At 33.9% G+C, this 13,512-nt stretch overlaps 1 protein-coding gene across 14 annotated transcripts in view; it reads right to left on the bottom strand.

Annotated features, from left to right (window-relative positions):
* The window catches only part of PPFIA2 (PPFI scaffold protein A2), a 275,129-nt gene that overhangs the window by 68,764 nt on the left and 192,853 nt on the right, over positions 1-13,512 (bottom strand). The gene's annotated exons all lie outside the window — the stretch shown is intronic.

Below are 13,512 nucleotides of genomic sequence, written 5' to 3' on the forward strand. Positions count from 1 at the left end.
AATACTCTGGGTACTTTTTTTACCCATAACAATTTTTGCTTGAAATCCTGGCATGAGACCCCAGTAAGGAGATAAGCTTAACCCTTCGTCATTTGCTATTATCCATTGACTTAAGGCACAATTACAATAGCTGAGCTGAAGATCTTGAACTTATCTGTCTTGCACAGACCAGGATAATGGAAAAGCCAACATGCTGAATGCTTATATTAAAGTGGTTATCTGATGTTTTCTGTAAAAATTGGAGGGGGAACATCACCAGCAGGACCTTCTATGTCCAAAAGAGATTGGATAAATGACACGCATATCTTTTCTCCTGACTGAAAACAGATAATTATCTTAAATTAGATGCTTCCATTATGATGGCTAAATGTTAGAAAAAGTAATTCCATCAGAAGACTGAAGATATTCCAGAAAAAAAAAATAAAAATCATATTATGGAATAAAAGCCATGCCTGTGCATATGAAACTGGTCCCTCTCACTCCTCAGATGCAGAGAGGAAAATTATTTCAGTTAACTCATCAATGAATATTTTCCCTCTTGCAGTGTGTATAAAACCATAGATGAATACATAAATGTGTGTTTTCAAATGTATATGGCCCGTAAATAAACTCCTATTGTAATTTTTTAAATAGTTGAGTAATCAATTTCTATATTGACTTTTTTCCCATGTTTTTGCACTTAAAACTGTATTTAAAGCCATCTGGCAATGAAAGATTGAGACAACTGCTGTAATCATCTTGCTTTAAATATATTTGCTATTGAACAGATGCCTACAGAATGAAGAGAAATAAATATAGTTTAATTAACTAATAATCACATTAGTCTAAAACATCAAAGGCTTTTTTTTTTTTTTTGTAGGATTCTTTATCATATTTAAAATAAGAAATACTTTTGAATTTATTATTTTGATTTTTCTCCTTTGAATTTATCATTTACTTTACTAGTACTACAACTTATTAAATTTAAATTTGTGGATAAATGAGGCTTTAAACACACCTGTATGGTGTTAGGTAGTTCCATAGAACCGGTAAAAAATTTAGATCACTTAAAGAATGTAAGCGTTAAATGAAGACAATTATTTTAAGTTGTTGTTTTTAATACTTACCCTACCTTAAACTTCTGAACTTGTTTCTTTGATCTTTCAACACTGAATTAATCTGCTCGAGCCAATGAAACTTGCTGACACCTATTTCTTTTAATTTGCTACAGCTGACAGATCTAAAAGGCTTAAAGGCGGCATATATTATTATTATTTTATTTTATTTATTTTATTTCATTTTATTTTATTATTTAGTGCAATCAAAAAAGTGTTTCTTTTATCATGGATGGTATGCCAAACTACTCACGACTACACAGTACACTTAAGTCCTTCAGAGAACTTAGGTGTCCTCCTACATTACTATAGCAGCCTACATTTTAAAAGTATTCAGCATCATATTTCAGTCTACTGAGAACATAATTCAGACTCCCAGTCCATCTTCTGACTCTGCTTCTATTTTGGCAGGGATAAACCTTGTGTGAAGGTTTAATAAACAGTAATTTTAAATGCATTTCCACAATTGAGTGCAGCACACAGAATAAAGGATGCTTTGAGACTGGTATGGTTTGGTTCTCCCAAAATGGAAATTTAAATACTGATTCATACACATAAATTCACTCTTTTCAAGTTATGTTTCTAATTTGTGTTAATCAGAACACAGCCTTTCAGAAGCCACTGCTTAGACAGTTCAGAGACATTTAAATGAGGTTAACTGATTTAAATGACAAATTTTGTCATTATTACTTTTTTTGTTTATTATTATTATTATTATTATTATTATTATTATTATTATTATTATTATTATTATTATTATTATTATTAAATTTGTAGAGCTAGAAATGCAGGTGCATTTCCTTGGAATTTTATATGTAACTTCTGAAAAGAATTATAATGATAAACAGCCTTTTGTATCATGAAGGTCTTGTAGTAACAGCATGCTCAATTTCTCTCACTTTCTGCGGTGGAGGAAAAGCACAGCATGGAACACACACCTGCAAAATCTTTTCACCTGTATGCCTAATGTAGATTGCATGCACAGGACTTACAGAAAAAAACTCAGGAATGTCAAAATGTTGATTTTTGCTATATTTTATCTCCAGTAAAAAGTCATCTTCTAATAATCCTGTTCAAAAGAGATTTTCAATATTTAAATAGAAACTCACTGGATAGTTTCAGATTTTGCTACAGTTTTAATGACTCTGTCAGTTGAGGTGTGACAGATGTGGCTGCAGTACTGTAAGACATTTGTGTCTACGTCTTCTCAGTCTGAATGAATTTGCAGAATATCAGAAGTAGCACAAGTAAGTCCAGGAAAGGATATTCAGAACTTCATTGCAGATTTATGTGATGCAAGACTAGGAATGGTAGCATCGAAGTCACAGAAATGCGTTCTCTGCTACAAAATCATGGTTTGTTATACTTTCAGAATTGCGCCTGGAAGGAACTGCCTCCGCTGCTTGAAGAGATGTTTTGTTTCTAGGCCTGTACAGATGTACTACCTAAAAAAGTATCCCTATGACATTGTTTGCCATGATGCTTATCTCCTTGCAATAATTAATTCACTTGTCTTCACAACTGTTCTAACAATGGGAAAACTAAAATACTAGAGGTCCAAATAATAACTATGCTTACAGATGTTAAGAACATTATTTCTGTGGAAGATGGGGGTTAAATAACTCTTCAAAATACAGAGGAAGTCTCTTGCCACAAGTAGAAAGACAAACATTTTAAGTTTCTCAGCAGATTGCTCTAGTCAACACAAAATTTACAAATCAATGGCAAAACAAATTGTCACAGTGCTGTCTCAGAGTGATTCCATCTACTGCATTTCTGTTTATACTCCTTTCGGTCCCTCAGTTATACATCATTTGCAGCCTCATGATTGCTGCACAGTATACACTTATCTGCATATTTTTTTCCCACATGTTGACATCAGGGAAGAAATCCCTGTTAGGTCTGCAAGACAGACAGCTCAGGAAATCCTAAGCAGGAACTCTTCAAAAGTATTATAATGTGATGTGTAGAATTACACTAATTGGTACAAAAATATTTGACTGGACATCTCCCTTTACAGTATGATTGCAAGTGATCTGAATGAGCTGTTAAATTTTTCTAATTAAAAAAAAACATTATCAAGACTTCTAAAAATTTCTTCTGGGTAGAACACTAGCAACCTCTAGGGCTCAAATATATTCCAATTGAAAATCCTGTCTTCAATCATGCCTGAAAGCTGCATGCCTGTGGGAAACCCCAACACTCATGTGAGTATTGCCCATGTCTCTGTGCATTTGGTTATGTTGTGTTGCAGGAAAGGCAAAATGATGATCAAGCCCAACAGTATTCTATCAACCACAGCAGTAGATCTTGCTGCCAGGAAGAGGCCATGGGAACTCTAGCACTACCCTGTGAGCCACAGTAGAGGAACTGAAGATCAAAATGGACTAATCTACTACAAGAATGACAAGAGAGCCTGGGATAATTGCCAGATGAGCCAGCTGCACCCTGAGATGGCCTGAAGAACGACTGCTGTGAGAACAGTGGCTGAGTGGCCAGAGCAAGCAGTGGGGGCCAAGGCTGGCCCGCCTCAAGACTTAAGGCTGTGCCAAGTCTGTGTTAGGTCTCTGGCACTTCAAAACCTCATCCACTGTCTACCTTTTGTCTTAATTAAGCATATTTTTCATGACAGAAACCACTTCTAAGTTACATCATTCTGTCACTGTTGGCAGGCTGATGGAGGATCCATTTCATGTGCCAGGACACAGTGTGCTCCACAGTGTTGGCAGCCAAAGGCCTGTAGGAAACTGACTGGACCACAAGTGCTCACTGTGCAAAGCAGAAGTACCAGCCCAGCACCAGCTGTGTGAAAATATTTCCAGCAAATATTTGGAAACTAAAAAATAAAAATTTTTCACTGATTTTAACCAAACCTTAAATTCCATTTTGGTTGAAGATACTGTTGGAATGTATGGTATGATTTCATCTAAAATCTCATTAGTTATGAGCATCCTTTTAGCACTGAAATTTGTCAGTAAATGCAGAACTCCATTTGCATGGCAGCTATTTTGTACTGCTTTTGACAAGATGTCTTTTTATTTATCTATCTATTTATTTATTTATTTATTTTAAAATGAAAAATATTAGCTAAAGCAACAACTTTGTTTAATCTGCTCTTCTCCATGCTTTCTGGCTATATAGATCTAATGGATTCCAGTCTGTCTAGACAATCTATTCTGCTGCAATCACCAGAAAGGAGACAAGTAAGATTTCTCTTCCAACAGTGTAAATTCCCTCTTTCTAATGGATCTCCAGGCCATTTCCCAAGAAAGAGAATCATTAAAGCTGCTGAAGACGTTTTTTTTTGTGCAAGGCTGATGAGAGGTTTTAGAAGGGTTGGTCTTGAGTAAAAGCCCATTATCTGGCACATCTGATTTAGAAATTACTGCAAAACAGGTGATATAAAAACCTGCTTCTGTATAGCTTTCCCTCTTTTGTAACTTGCCTAATAAAAGTAGTTGTTTTATGGAAAGATAAACCAAGTATCAAGGAAAATAAACATATATGTGTATATATATATATATATTCTGACAAGCAAGTGCTATCCTTATATAAAATGGAATTAATAAAAAAGTTCCAGACAATTATAAATGCAGATTCAGACTTAATGAAATTATCATAAACACGTAAAAGAGTATTTTAAAACAAAATAATAATAATAAAAATCTCCCTGAGGATAACTTCAGTGATGAAATTGATGATTTCTTTTTTCATTCTGCAGTGTGGTTACACTTTAAAGCACAGAATGTTTAGAGCTTTTTTTTACAACAGGTAGGAACTGAAATGACCACGGATTGTGCACTGTTGTAAACAACCTTAACCACACACAGAAAGAACAAAAGAGTGGGGGAAAAAAACCTTTTCAGAATTTTGCAAAATGGGGAATGAAACCTTCAGCATGAATGGCCTCCCTTTGGGGGAGGAAAAATGCACAACGTTTATTTAACTTCTTCCCATTCAGCTACTTAAATGAATCTGAAAAAGATTATAAATTGAGCATCTGTAGAACTTTGAAAATTAACTTTTAAAATCCGTGTTTGTATCTGACTGACAACAACTACAAGGTTTATGTTATGTCTGTATGCATACCAGTGTATTTTTTTGCTCTTTAAGTAATAAGCTTTGCAAAAAATTTACACAACTGAGCCAAAATGAATCCTGACATGTCAAGAAAAATAGCAATTTACTCAAAGAAAATACTCTAAGACTTATTTATTTATTATATAATTTATTATTATTAATACATATTTTCAAGATTTTTATGCAAGTTCTTCTCTTTCTTTCTTTTTGGAATGACTGACCTTGTATTAATACTACTGTTTAGATTTCATTACTATGGACAGATCCTCACAAAGATGAAATCATTTTTGTGAGGATGTCTTTACAAGCGCTGTTGATTAGTCAGTGGTAGGCCTAATGAAAATAGATATTTTATTTTTCTGTGATATGGAACTTCAAAAAGGAGAAAATGAAAGAGAATCTATATACTTGTGGTCCTTAATGGCCAAGAAATGTTTTCCTGCTATTACTAGAAAGCATATTCTGGCTAATGCTGCAAGAAAATTTATGGTCAGATTAAAGCAACAATTTTCAAGTTGATCAGAGAGACTGGCTTAAAAAGTCAAGGGGGTTTGTACCTTGTAGTGGAAGATCATACAGTCATACACTGAGATCCAGCCCTTGGTTATACTTACTTCGTAGCTTATGTCTTTACCTTCTGTAATTCAAGTGTATTTTGTTTGTTTGCTTGTTTGTTTTAAGAAAAAAAGCTAAACATCTTGCTTATAAGCATTATACAGTCTTTCCTATGTTTACATTTTCAAAAAATTTGTCCTTCAGTATCCAGAAGCACATCTAATTTTCTCCATCAAAGCTGAAATATTTTTTTTTTATATCCTAATAAAGTTATTTCTATATTTACTTCCAGTATAGATATATGATGGGATTTTGTTTCACTAATTTAAAAAACAAAACAGAAATGATTTTAAAAATCTCATAAGTGTATTTACTTACATTAGCATTTACAAAGACACTTCTATTCATTGCATACACCCAGCTTACTCTTTCTTCCTAATTGTCCCACATGGACTCAGTTTGTCAAACTCACGGATCTTGCTCTGCTTGTAAATAAAGGAGAGCTAATATGGACCTATGAGTAGCAAAATACCCTTGGTTCATCTTATTGCAGATGTGCAGCTTTTACCATCATGCTAGTTAAGAATTTGGAGAATACTCTTAGACCTGTAGGTATACTGTTGGGCTGAGGTGACCAAATATGAAAACCATATATTAAATAGAATATTGGTTAAAAAATATGAACCTACTGAAGCTTAAAATTAATTTTAATGACTGACTTGAGTCATTAACATATATTTTTATCCAAATGTAGTGTGTAAAGTCAATTTATGTGTTAAAAAATTGATTATGGAGAGTAATAGGCATAAAATATAATACTGTGATGTTGTTGCACTATTTAAAACCTGCTTTGAGAGCTAATGGATGTAGATGGTTTTGATAAATCGTGTAATACATGATAAATAAACAGAAAATTAATAATCCCAAAGAAATACATGAAATAAATAATAAAACCATATATTGTTACAGCAGATCATAAACAAAGCAAAACGGGTACATGTTTTATATTTTCTTCAAGATGAATGCACAAGAAGATTGTTAAGGATGAAGAATCAACAAGACTAATTCTTGCAGTGATATTATCTTGATCCTTCAAACATCTCATCTGACAAATGTCAAATAACCCTCACAAAGATGAAAAGATAGTCAGCTGTGTTCTTAAATCTAAACTTGCACAATTGGTGTATGCTAAAACAACACACATTTCTAAGCCTATGAATCCCAAACCATTAGATCAAACAGAAGTGCTGTATTCTTTCTTCCAGTGTCTTACAGAAAGGCACTGTGTGCAAATTGGGCATTAAAATTTTCAGGGTTATCCCTTTGTAAAAGCAGTGGTGAGCTCTACAATGCTGATCAGCTAAGCATAACTTTATGGTATGCTCTTTAACAAGTTAGTGTGTTTAAGGCATTTTCCAACATAACCTTATGAAACCAGGGCTTATGAGAGTTCTGCGCTGTTGACTTGTGAGCTCCCTAAACAGGCTGATAAACACATTACAATAAATTCAATCTGAAATTATCCCAGAGCCAAACCTTGTGTTGATTATGAATGATCCCTAAGCAAACCATATACAAATAAACTTCAGTTTATTAATCTCTTGGAGCTTCCGGTGTACAGGCAAACTCATGTGAAATATGCTCAGCTTCACCCTCGTCCCCTGCCAACTCTGTTTTTCCCTCAGCTGATATTTCTTTGGCTGTCTTCCTGTGCCATCTCTCTACCTTTATTCTACATCAGGTGAGGAACTGGTGATAAATAAATCCTTGGAATCTGTGCTAGAAACATGGCCTTTTCCCATTCTGTAATTCTCTGGAATAAAGTAGAAAAGATAACAGAAGAGCAATTTGTCACTCAGATGTATTCTTCAGCATGGCTCGGTGTCATATATTGTTGTAGTTTTCTGCTGTCATTCAGAAATGTCAGGCATGCTCCACTATCCCTATACACTGATGCATATAAAGTATTGTGTAGGCCCACAAAATAACTGCAATAACTGAATTTCAGAAATGTAAATGTTCCATATATGCTGATATTTGCTGGACAGGTGCTCTGTAGTGAGCCCTGGACACAGTGTTCTACCATTATTCAGACTCAGACCCTCATAGAGAGCACTGTAGTTTTCACCCTGCCTACAGTCTCAGCCTCTCTTCCATTAAAAAGAACAGGCACATAGTTGGGTAGGAGCTTGTGCTAACATAATTAGATCCCCAGCATGGAGTTGTGAAATGGTGAATGACTGTCATGCAGCATACCAGGATTTATGCAGTGTGCCAAACCTGGCAGATAGTGCACCTGGGTAGACACTGCATCACCCATTAGCTGTCAGGTATCAAGTTATGAAATTTAGTTGTATCCGTCTATTAGTGCTTATGAAATGAATCATCTTACTCATGAAATCTATTGGATTGGCCTCTGCTACTACTTCTGTAGGAGAGCTATTACCAGTTATAATAACCTTAGTGCTTTTGGGAGACAAGGGCATTCAGAAAGCATAGGATCAACTTGACTCTTGGAAGTGATATTCACAGGGTCCCTATGGAGCATGGTCTTTTACTAGAGCTCTGTTGAGATTGTGGCCATGCAAAAATAATTATAGTAAATATGGACAGTAAAAGCACTGGAGTATAATTGGAATATATGGAGTAAATGTACCAATAAATATTTATTTGTTTGAATTAAGATTGGAACAAACTTTGTAATACAGCCTCACCTTAAAGGCAGAACTCTCAAAACTGAAGCAAAAGGTAGTATAAAAGTGAAAATATAACTTTCAACCAAAAGAATATAATGAATACTTCCACTGTATTTCCCAGTTCCTTCTGTTTAATTATTTACACACAAAAAAAGCTGGAAACAGAAAATATGTAAAAGAACTAATATTCATCTTCATTAGATTATATTTTTATATGAAAGAAGTGATACCTAACTTGTTTTCAGAATGAAACAGAACAACCTAAAAACACTTTTTACAACACACATAAAAAGGGGAAAATAAGAGAATGCATGGGATTATGTATGTGCTTGATTTGATGAAGATGCTGATTTCTAAGGAGTGTTTGTGTTACAAGGTTTGGAGGAAACTGGAAACTTTTACTCTCCAGCCACCATTTATTCAGAGATGAAACCAAATCATGAAATAAACCATCATTCTTTCAAATCACAGGGGACCAAGGTTTCATTAAGTCAAATGCTTCTGTCAGATTAAACATGAAGCAGATTTGAAGAGATTTGCAAAGTAGATTTCAAACATCTAGCTTTCTGCCTGTTTTAATGTATATTTAAACAATTGTTTCACAGCTGAACAGCAGGTTTGGAGGAACAGTAAATAAAGAGGAATTAACAAATCACAGTTTTCCATTCCTTTTTGCCTTTTGTCACATTCCATTAAGCATTATCTTACAAAACTTCTTTTTGTTTGTTTTCTTCAAAAACTGTAATTTACAGCTGATCACAATTCAATGTGTATATACGTAAGGATTCTCTGTAACAGTACACTGAGAGTTGCAGTAGGTCTCAGGATGTTTAGTGGGTGACAGGAGTGAAACTACGCTGTGTTCTTCAGTGCTAAATGTGTGGCAATGACATTCAGTCACAGATCTGTATATAACAAAAATCATCATGAAGTTCCACAAATACATAAAATGAAGGATTCTTATTAACTGTGACCCAAATGAAGATAATTTAATGATGTGCAACTTTGCAGAGAATATATAATTTGGCACAATTACACAGAAATTTAAATTCTGTTAGCTAATTGAATTCTGTTAACTTAGGTTAAATGAATTTAACTGTGATGAAACCTTCATCAAAGTTAGAGCTGTGTAAAGTTATTTCTTTTTAAAAAAAACAACAAAAGAACGATTTGAATGTAGGTGAGAGTTTATGCAGCAATAACTTACACTGCATTGAGAAAATAGAGTAAAATGTGTTGATACAGATGAAGGCTACTGGAAAACATACTTTAAGACATCTGAAGTAGGTACAAGCTCTCTATCCTGGCCTATGTATTAGTTGACAGAAGCAGTATCATGTTTGGCATGTGCAAATGGCAATGTCATTTTCAACAAATGCTGGAGAAAAGTGCATGGTACAACCTCAAGCCAGTAATTTCTCTAATTTCATATTCTACACAGTCCCAGCGCTTTCTGAGTTACAATACTTTATAATTGAGATAATGAATGTAATTAACACAGTATTTTTCATGATACATTGTCTACTAATGAGGAAAAATGGAAAAAACAATAAATTAAACAGAAACAAAAATGGGTTTGGGATGTCACTTATCACACAAATCCTAACAGTACAGGAAGACTATAAAAGGGCTGAATAAATGTTTAAGAAAGGCATGAGGAAATTTAAATACAAAGTATTATATGTAGTACTTAAAATAAAATAATAATAATAAATAAATAAATAAATAAATTATGGGAAACAGCAAAATCCGTTAATAGAAATCACAACTGTTGTCATTTATCACTTTATGTAGAAACATAAATAGATTTAAAAGCATTGGTATGGGCCATACTCCTGTTTATGTTCCCTACTCTTTGAAAGCCATTAGAACTTGAATTACTGGTGATATATATGGCTAACAAAATATCTCAGTATGTTTTTGCACATGATGTACATTAGAATACTTTTAACAAAGACACCTGCTCATAACATTAATTAGAGGATCTCAAAAGCTGAGGAACTAAAAAAGGGTTATTTTGTCAGTAATTTCAGTACTAAAGTTAATTTTGATGAAGATGATAAATGACTAAACCAGGTAGGAAAAGTTTTGATCCCATTTCGCTTGCAAATGAGAGTGTAAAAATTCAAATTAGTGTGTAAAGAGGAAACTGGTTCACAGAACCTTGTTGGAGTTTGCAAATGTTCATACGCACACTGAAAAACATTGCATCTGCCTCCATATCTTTCATAAACAGACACTACATTACTGTCCCACTGACTTTGGTGTGGTCTGTCCTTCCTGTACAACTATTAAGTGTAAATTATGACATTCAACTACAACTATTTGGAGAGACCATGGGTTATGTGGAACCAGATAAAGTATTGCATCATTTTGAAGGTACCTGAAGGGTAAGCATGTGTAGATCTGTTTTTCAGTGATCTACCACGTGATAGGTGCTGATAAAAAGCAAATATTATGAGTATTATGGAATTTAATTACTACAGGCTGTTATCATACCACAGTTTGCATGAAGACTCTCCAGACTGCTGTTATAAGGACCCTTCTATGCTCACAAATCAATTACAGCAATATAGAATATTCATTTAAATAACTTTTCTCCCAGTAAAATGTAAAATTAAATAAAAAGTATTGCTTTCACAGAATGAAACCAACAATGAACCATTTGGTGTTTTTGAAAAGCTCAGAACAGCCAACCACAATGACTTAAGTCACATCCAGTCAGTCAGTGTAACTGCAGGTCATTGTCCTTCTCTATTACCATGATGTGATTACACATAAATGTTAGCTGCACAAGATAAGTTCACCCGGTGTCTTGAGTTTCCCATCTCAACTGCCCCTGCAATTTAAAGTCACTTAGGTGCTACAATTCTCTTTCAAATAAGAAGTGCTACGTAAGACAGTGCTGGCAACTACAGCTGAAACCAGCTTTGTGGTGTTCCGGATTTTTTTGCACTCTTTTTATGCATGAAATATACTACAAAAAACGGAGAGATTATTTACATCTAGTGAAGAAAGCGACAGTCTCCCCTCCCCTTTCACATGAGTTTATTTCCAGTGCAGGTTCTCTTGATTGTCTGCTGTTTCTCACTGTTTGTGTCAGAACAGCCATAAGATGGGTACTTCACAGGAAGGCTCTACCTTAACAGACAGATTTCTATGGTCCTTTATCCCTGATTTCTCATTATATTTTAAACCATATGCTCTTTTAATCAGGGGACCGTGTGCTGTTGTCATTATTTTATGTTTAAATACAGTTCTGAGTATGTAGTACATTCTTACAATCAGTATGAGAAAACAGATATGAAAATTAAATACGAATTCTCATGGGCAAAAAGATACTGAATAATGGGACTATGGAAATTACAGAAAAGCATAAGTTTAATTCCCTTGGAAACTTCACTTGTGAATTTTCATGTATAGCATGATAAATTTTTAAAGCCCCGTATTGCCTGTGCATTTATTGCACAGTATAAGAACAGGCGCATACATTGTGATGGTCTAACTAATTTAGACTCATTTAAATTGCTAATTGTGTGAACATTATCTGCATGAAAATTATCCACTTATCTCTTTCTGTTTATCTCTTTTTTATTGTTTTTTAACTGAATTTCCAGTTTTAAGCTTGAACAGTTCCTCATGGGAAACTGTGATACCAGTATTCTGATTTTGTTAATGGTCATGTTAGGCTTTGCTAATTAAGTACCTTTCTAAGTTTCTTAGTATCATCTAGAGACAAAATTTTTATAACATTTCTAAGCATTAGGAGCAAGAATGGCTAAGAAAATCCTATTTCAAACTTATTTAATCGTGTATGGTTTTATTCCACACTGACAATACAAGTTAAAATAGTTTTCTTTCAATCTCTGAATAATAAGGCAATGCTCTAAAGACCAGGTCCCATGCTCAGTGAAGTCAACTTGGATAATGAATGATAGTGATATGAATAATGGGATGTATCTCATTCAGCTTCATTGTTCAAAAGGACTGCTTTCTGTTTAATAAGTGCTAATACAAGTAACAGATCACTCATACTCAATATAGTATAACAAAATCATTTGAACCCAACTATTCCATGAAATGGAACAGTTAAAGAGAGATTTTATTTTACAGATAAAGTAACTTTATTTTGTTTGCCCAAATAAAAGGGAGGATTTATAATATCTGGTTCAATGCTTATAAAAAGGAAGAACTGCAGACCCTCTTTAAGAAGCCACTTAAAGTTACTCATTCCAGTTTAACATAAAAAAAAACAAAAACAAAAACAAAAAAACAAACCAGAACAAAACAGAGAAAAATCTACTACAGTTGAACTACTTTATGTTGTCACACATTGTCCAGAATTATAGGCATTGCTTCTCACAAGCAATTAGTAGTAGTTTGACTTTTCCTGTGGCTGTTTTCAGTTTATGACTTAAATTTCAGTAAAAGAACACCAGGAAATGGACATAAACCAAAATTGTTTTCATCTGATTCTGTTGCTTGTCTAACTTACATTAAACAGTATGAGAATCACATGCCAGGTGAAGATACAGAGTGTGATCAGGGTGGCAATGTGGCCACCTGACTCCATTATACAGTCAGGATTCAGAATCATCTCTAGGTGCAAAATTCCTTTCTGTTTGTGCGTGCATTGCATTTATAATACAACTGGGTTATGGTGGTCACATTTTCAAACAAAGCACAACTTGAGAACAGTCTGAAAACTAACTTACAGGGGAAAAAATTCTTGTTTAAATTCCCAAAAGTTATACAGCACTGCAGTTCACCATTACAATACTGCAGTTAAAAGGGATGGCAAACATAAATTTTGACATCAGCCATATACTTTCCTCCTTAACTGAGTTTTAAAATGTAAATGTTAATATACTTGTAATGCACATCTATAAATGTTTTACTTAATTTTATAGTAAAATGGTAATTCAAGTGATTAAATTAGTAGATAAACTCTTTTTTCATTTCTAATAAAAATTTTAGGAGCATTTAACTAGATTTTAGTTTGCTCAGAACTGAATAAAATAGAAAAAAGATTGTATTAATCAGTCTGACCAGCACCTTAAATTAGTCCTGTTGATCAGCTTACTCAG

The sequence above is a fragment of the Coturnix japonica genome, chromosome 1 (genome assembly GCF_054131305.1).
Source record: "Coturnix japonica strain WE chromosome 1, WE-NBRP24, whole genome shotgun sequence".
Lineage (NCBI taxonomy): Eukaryota > Metazoa > Chordata > Aves > Galliformes > Phasianidae > Coturnix > Coturnix japonica.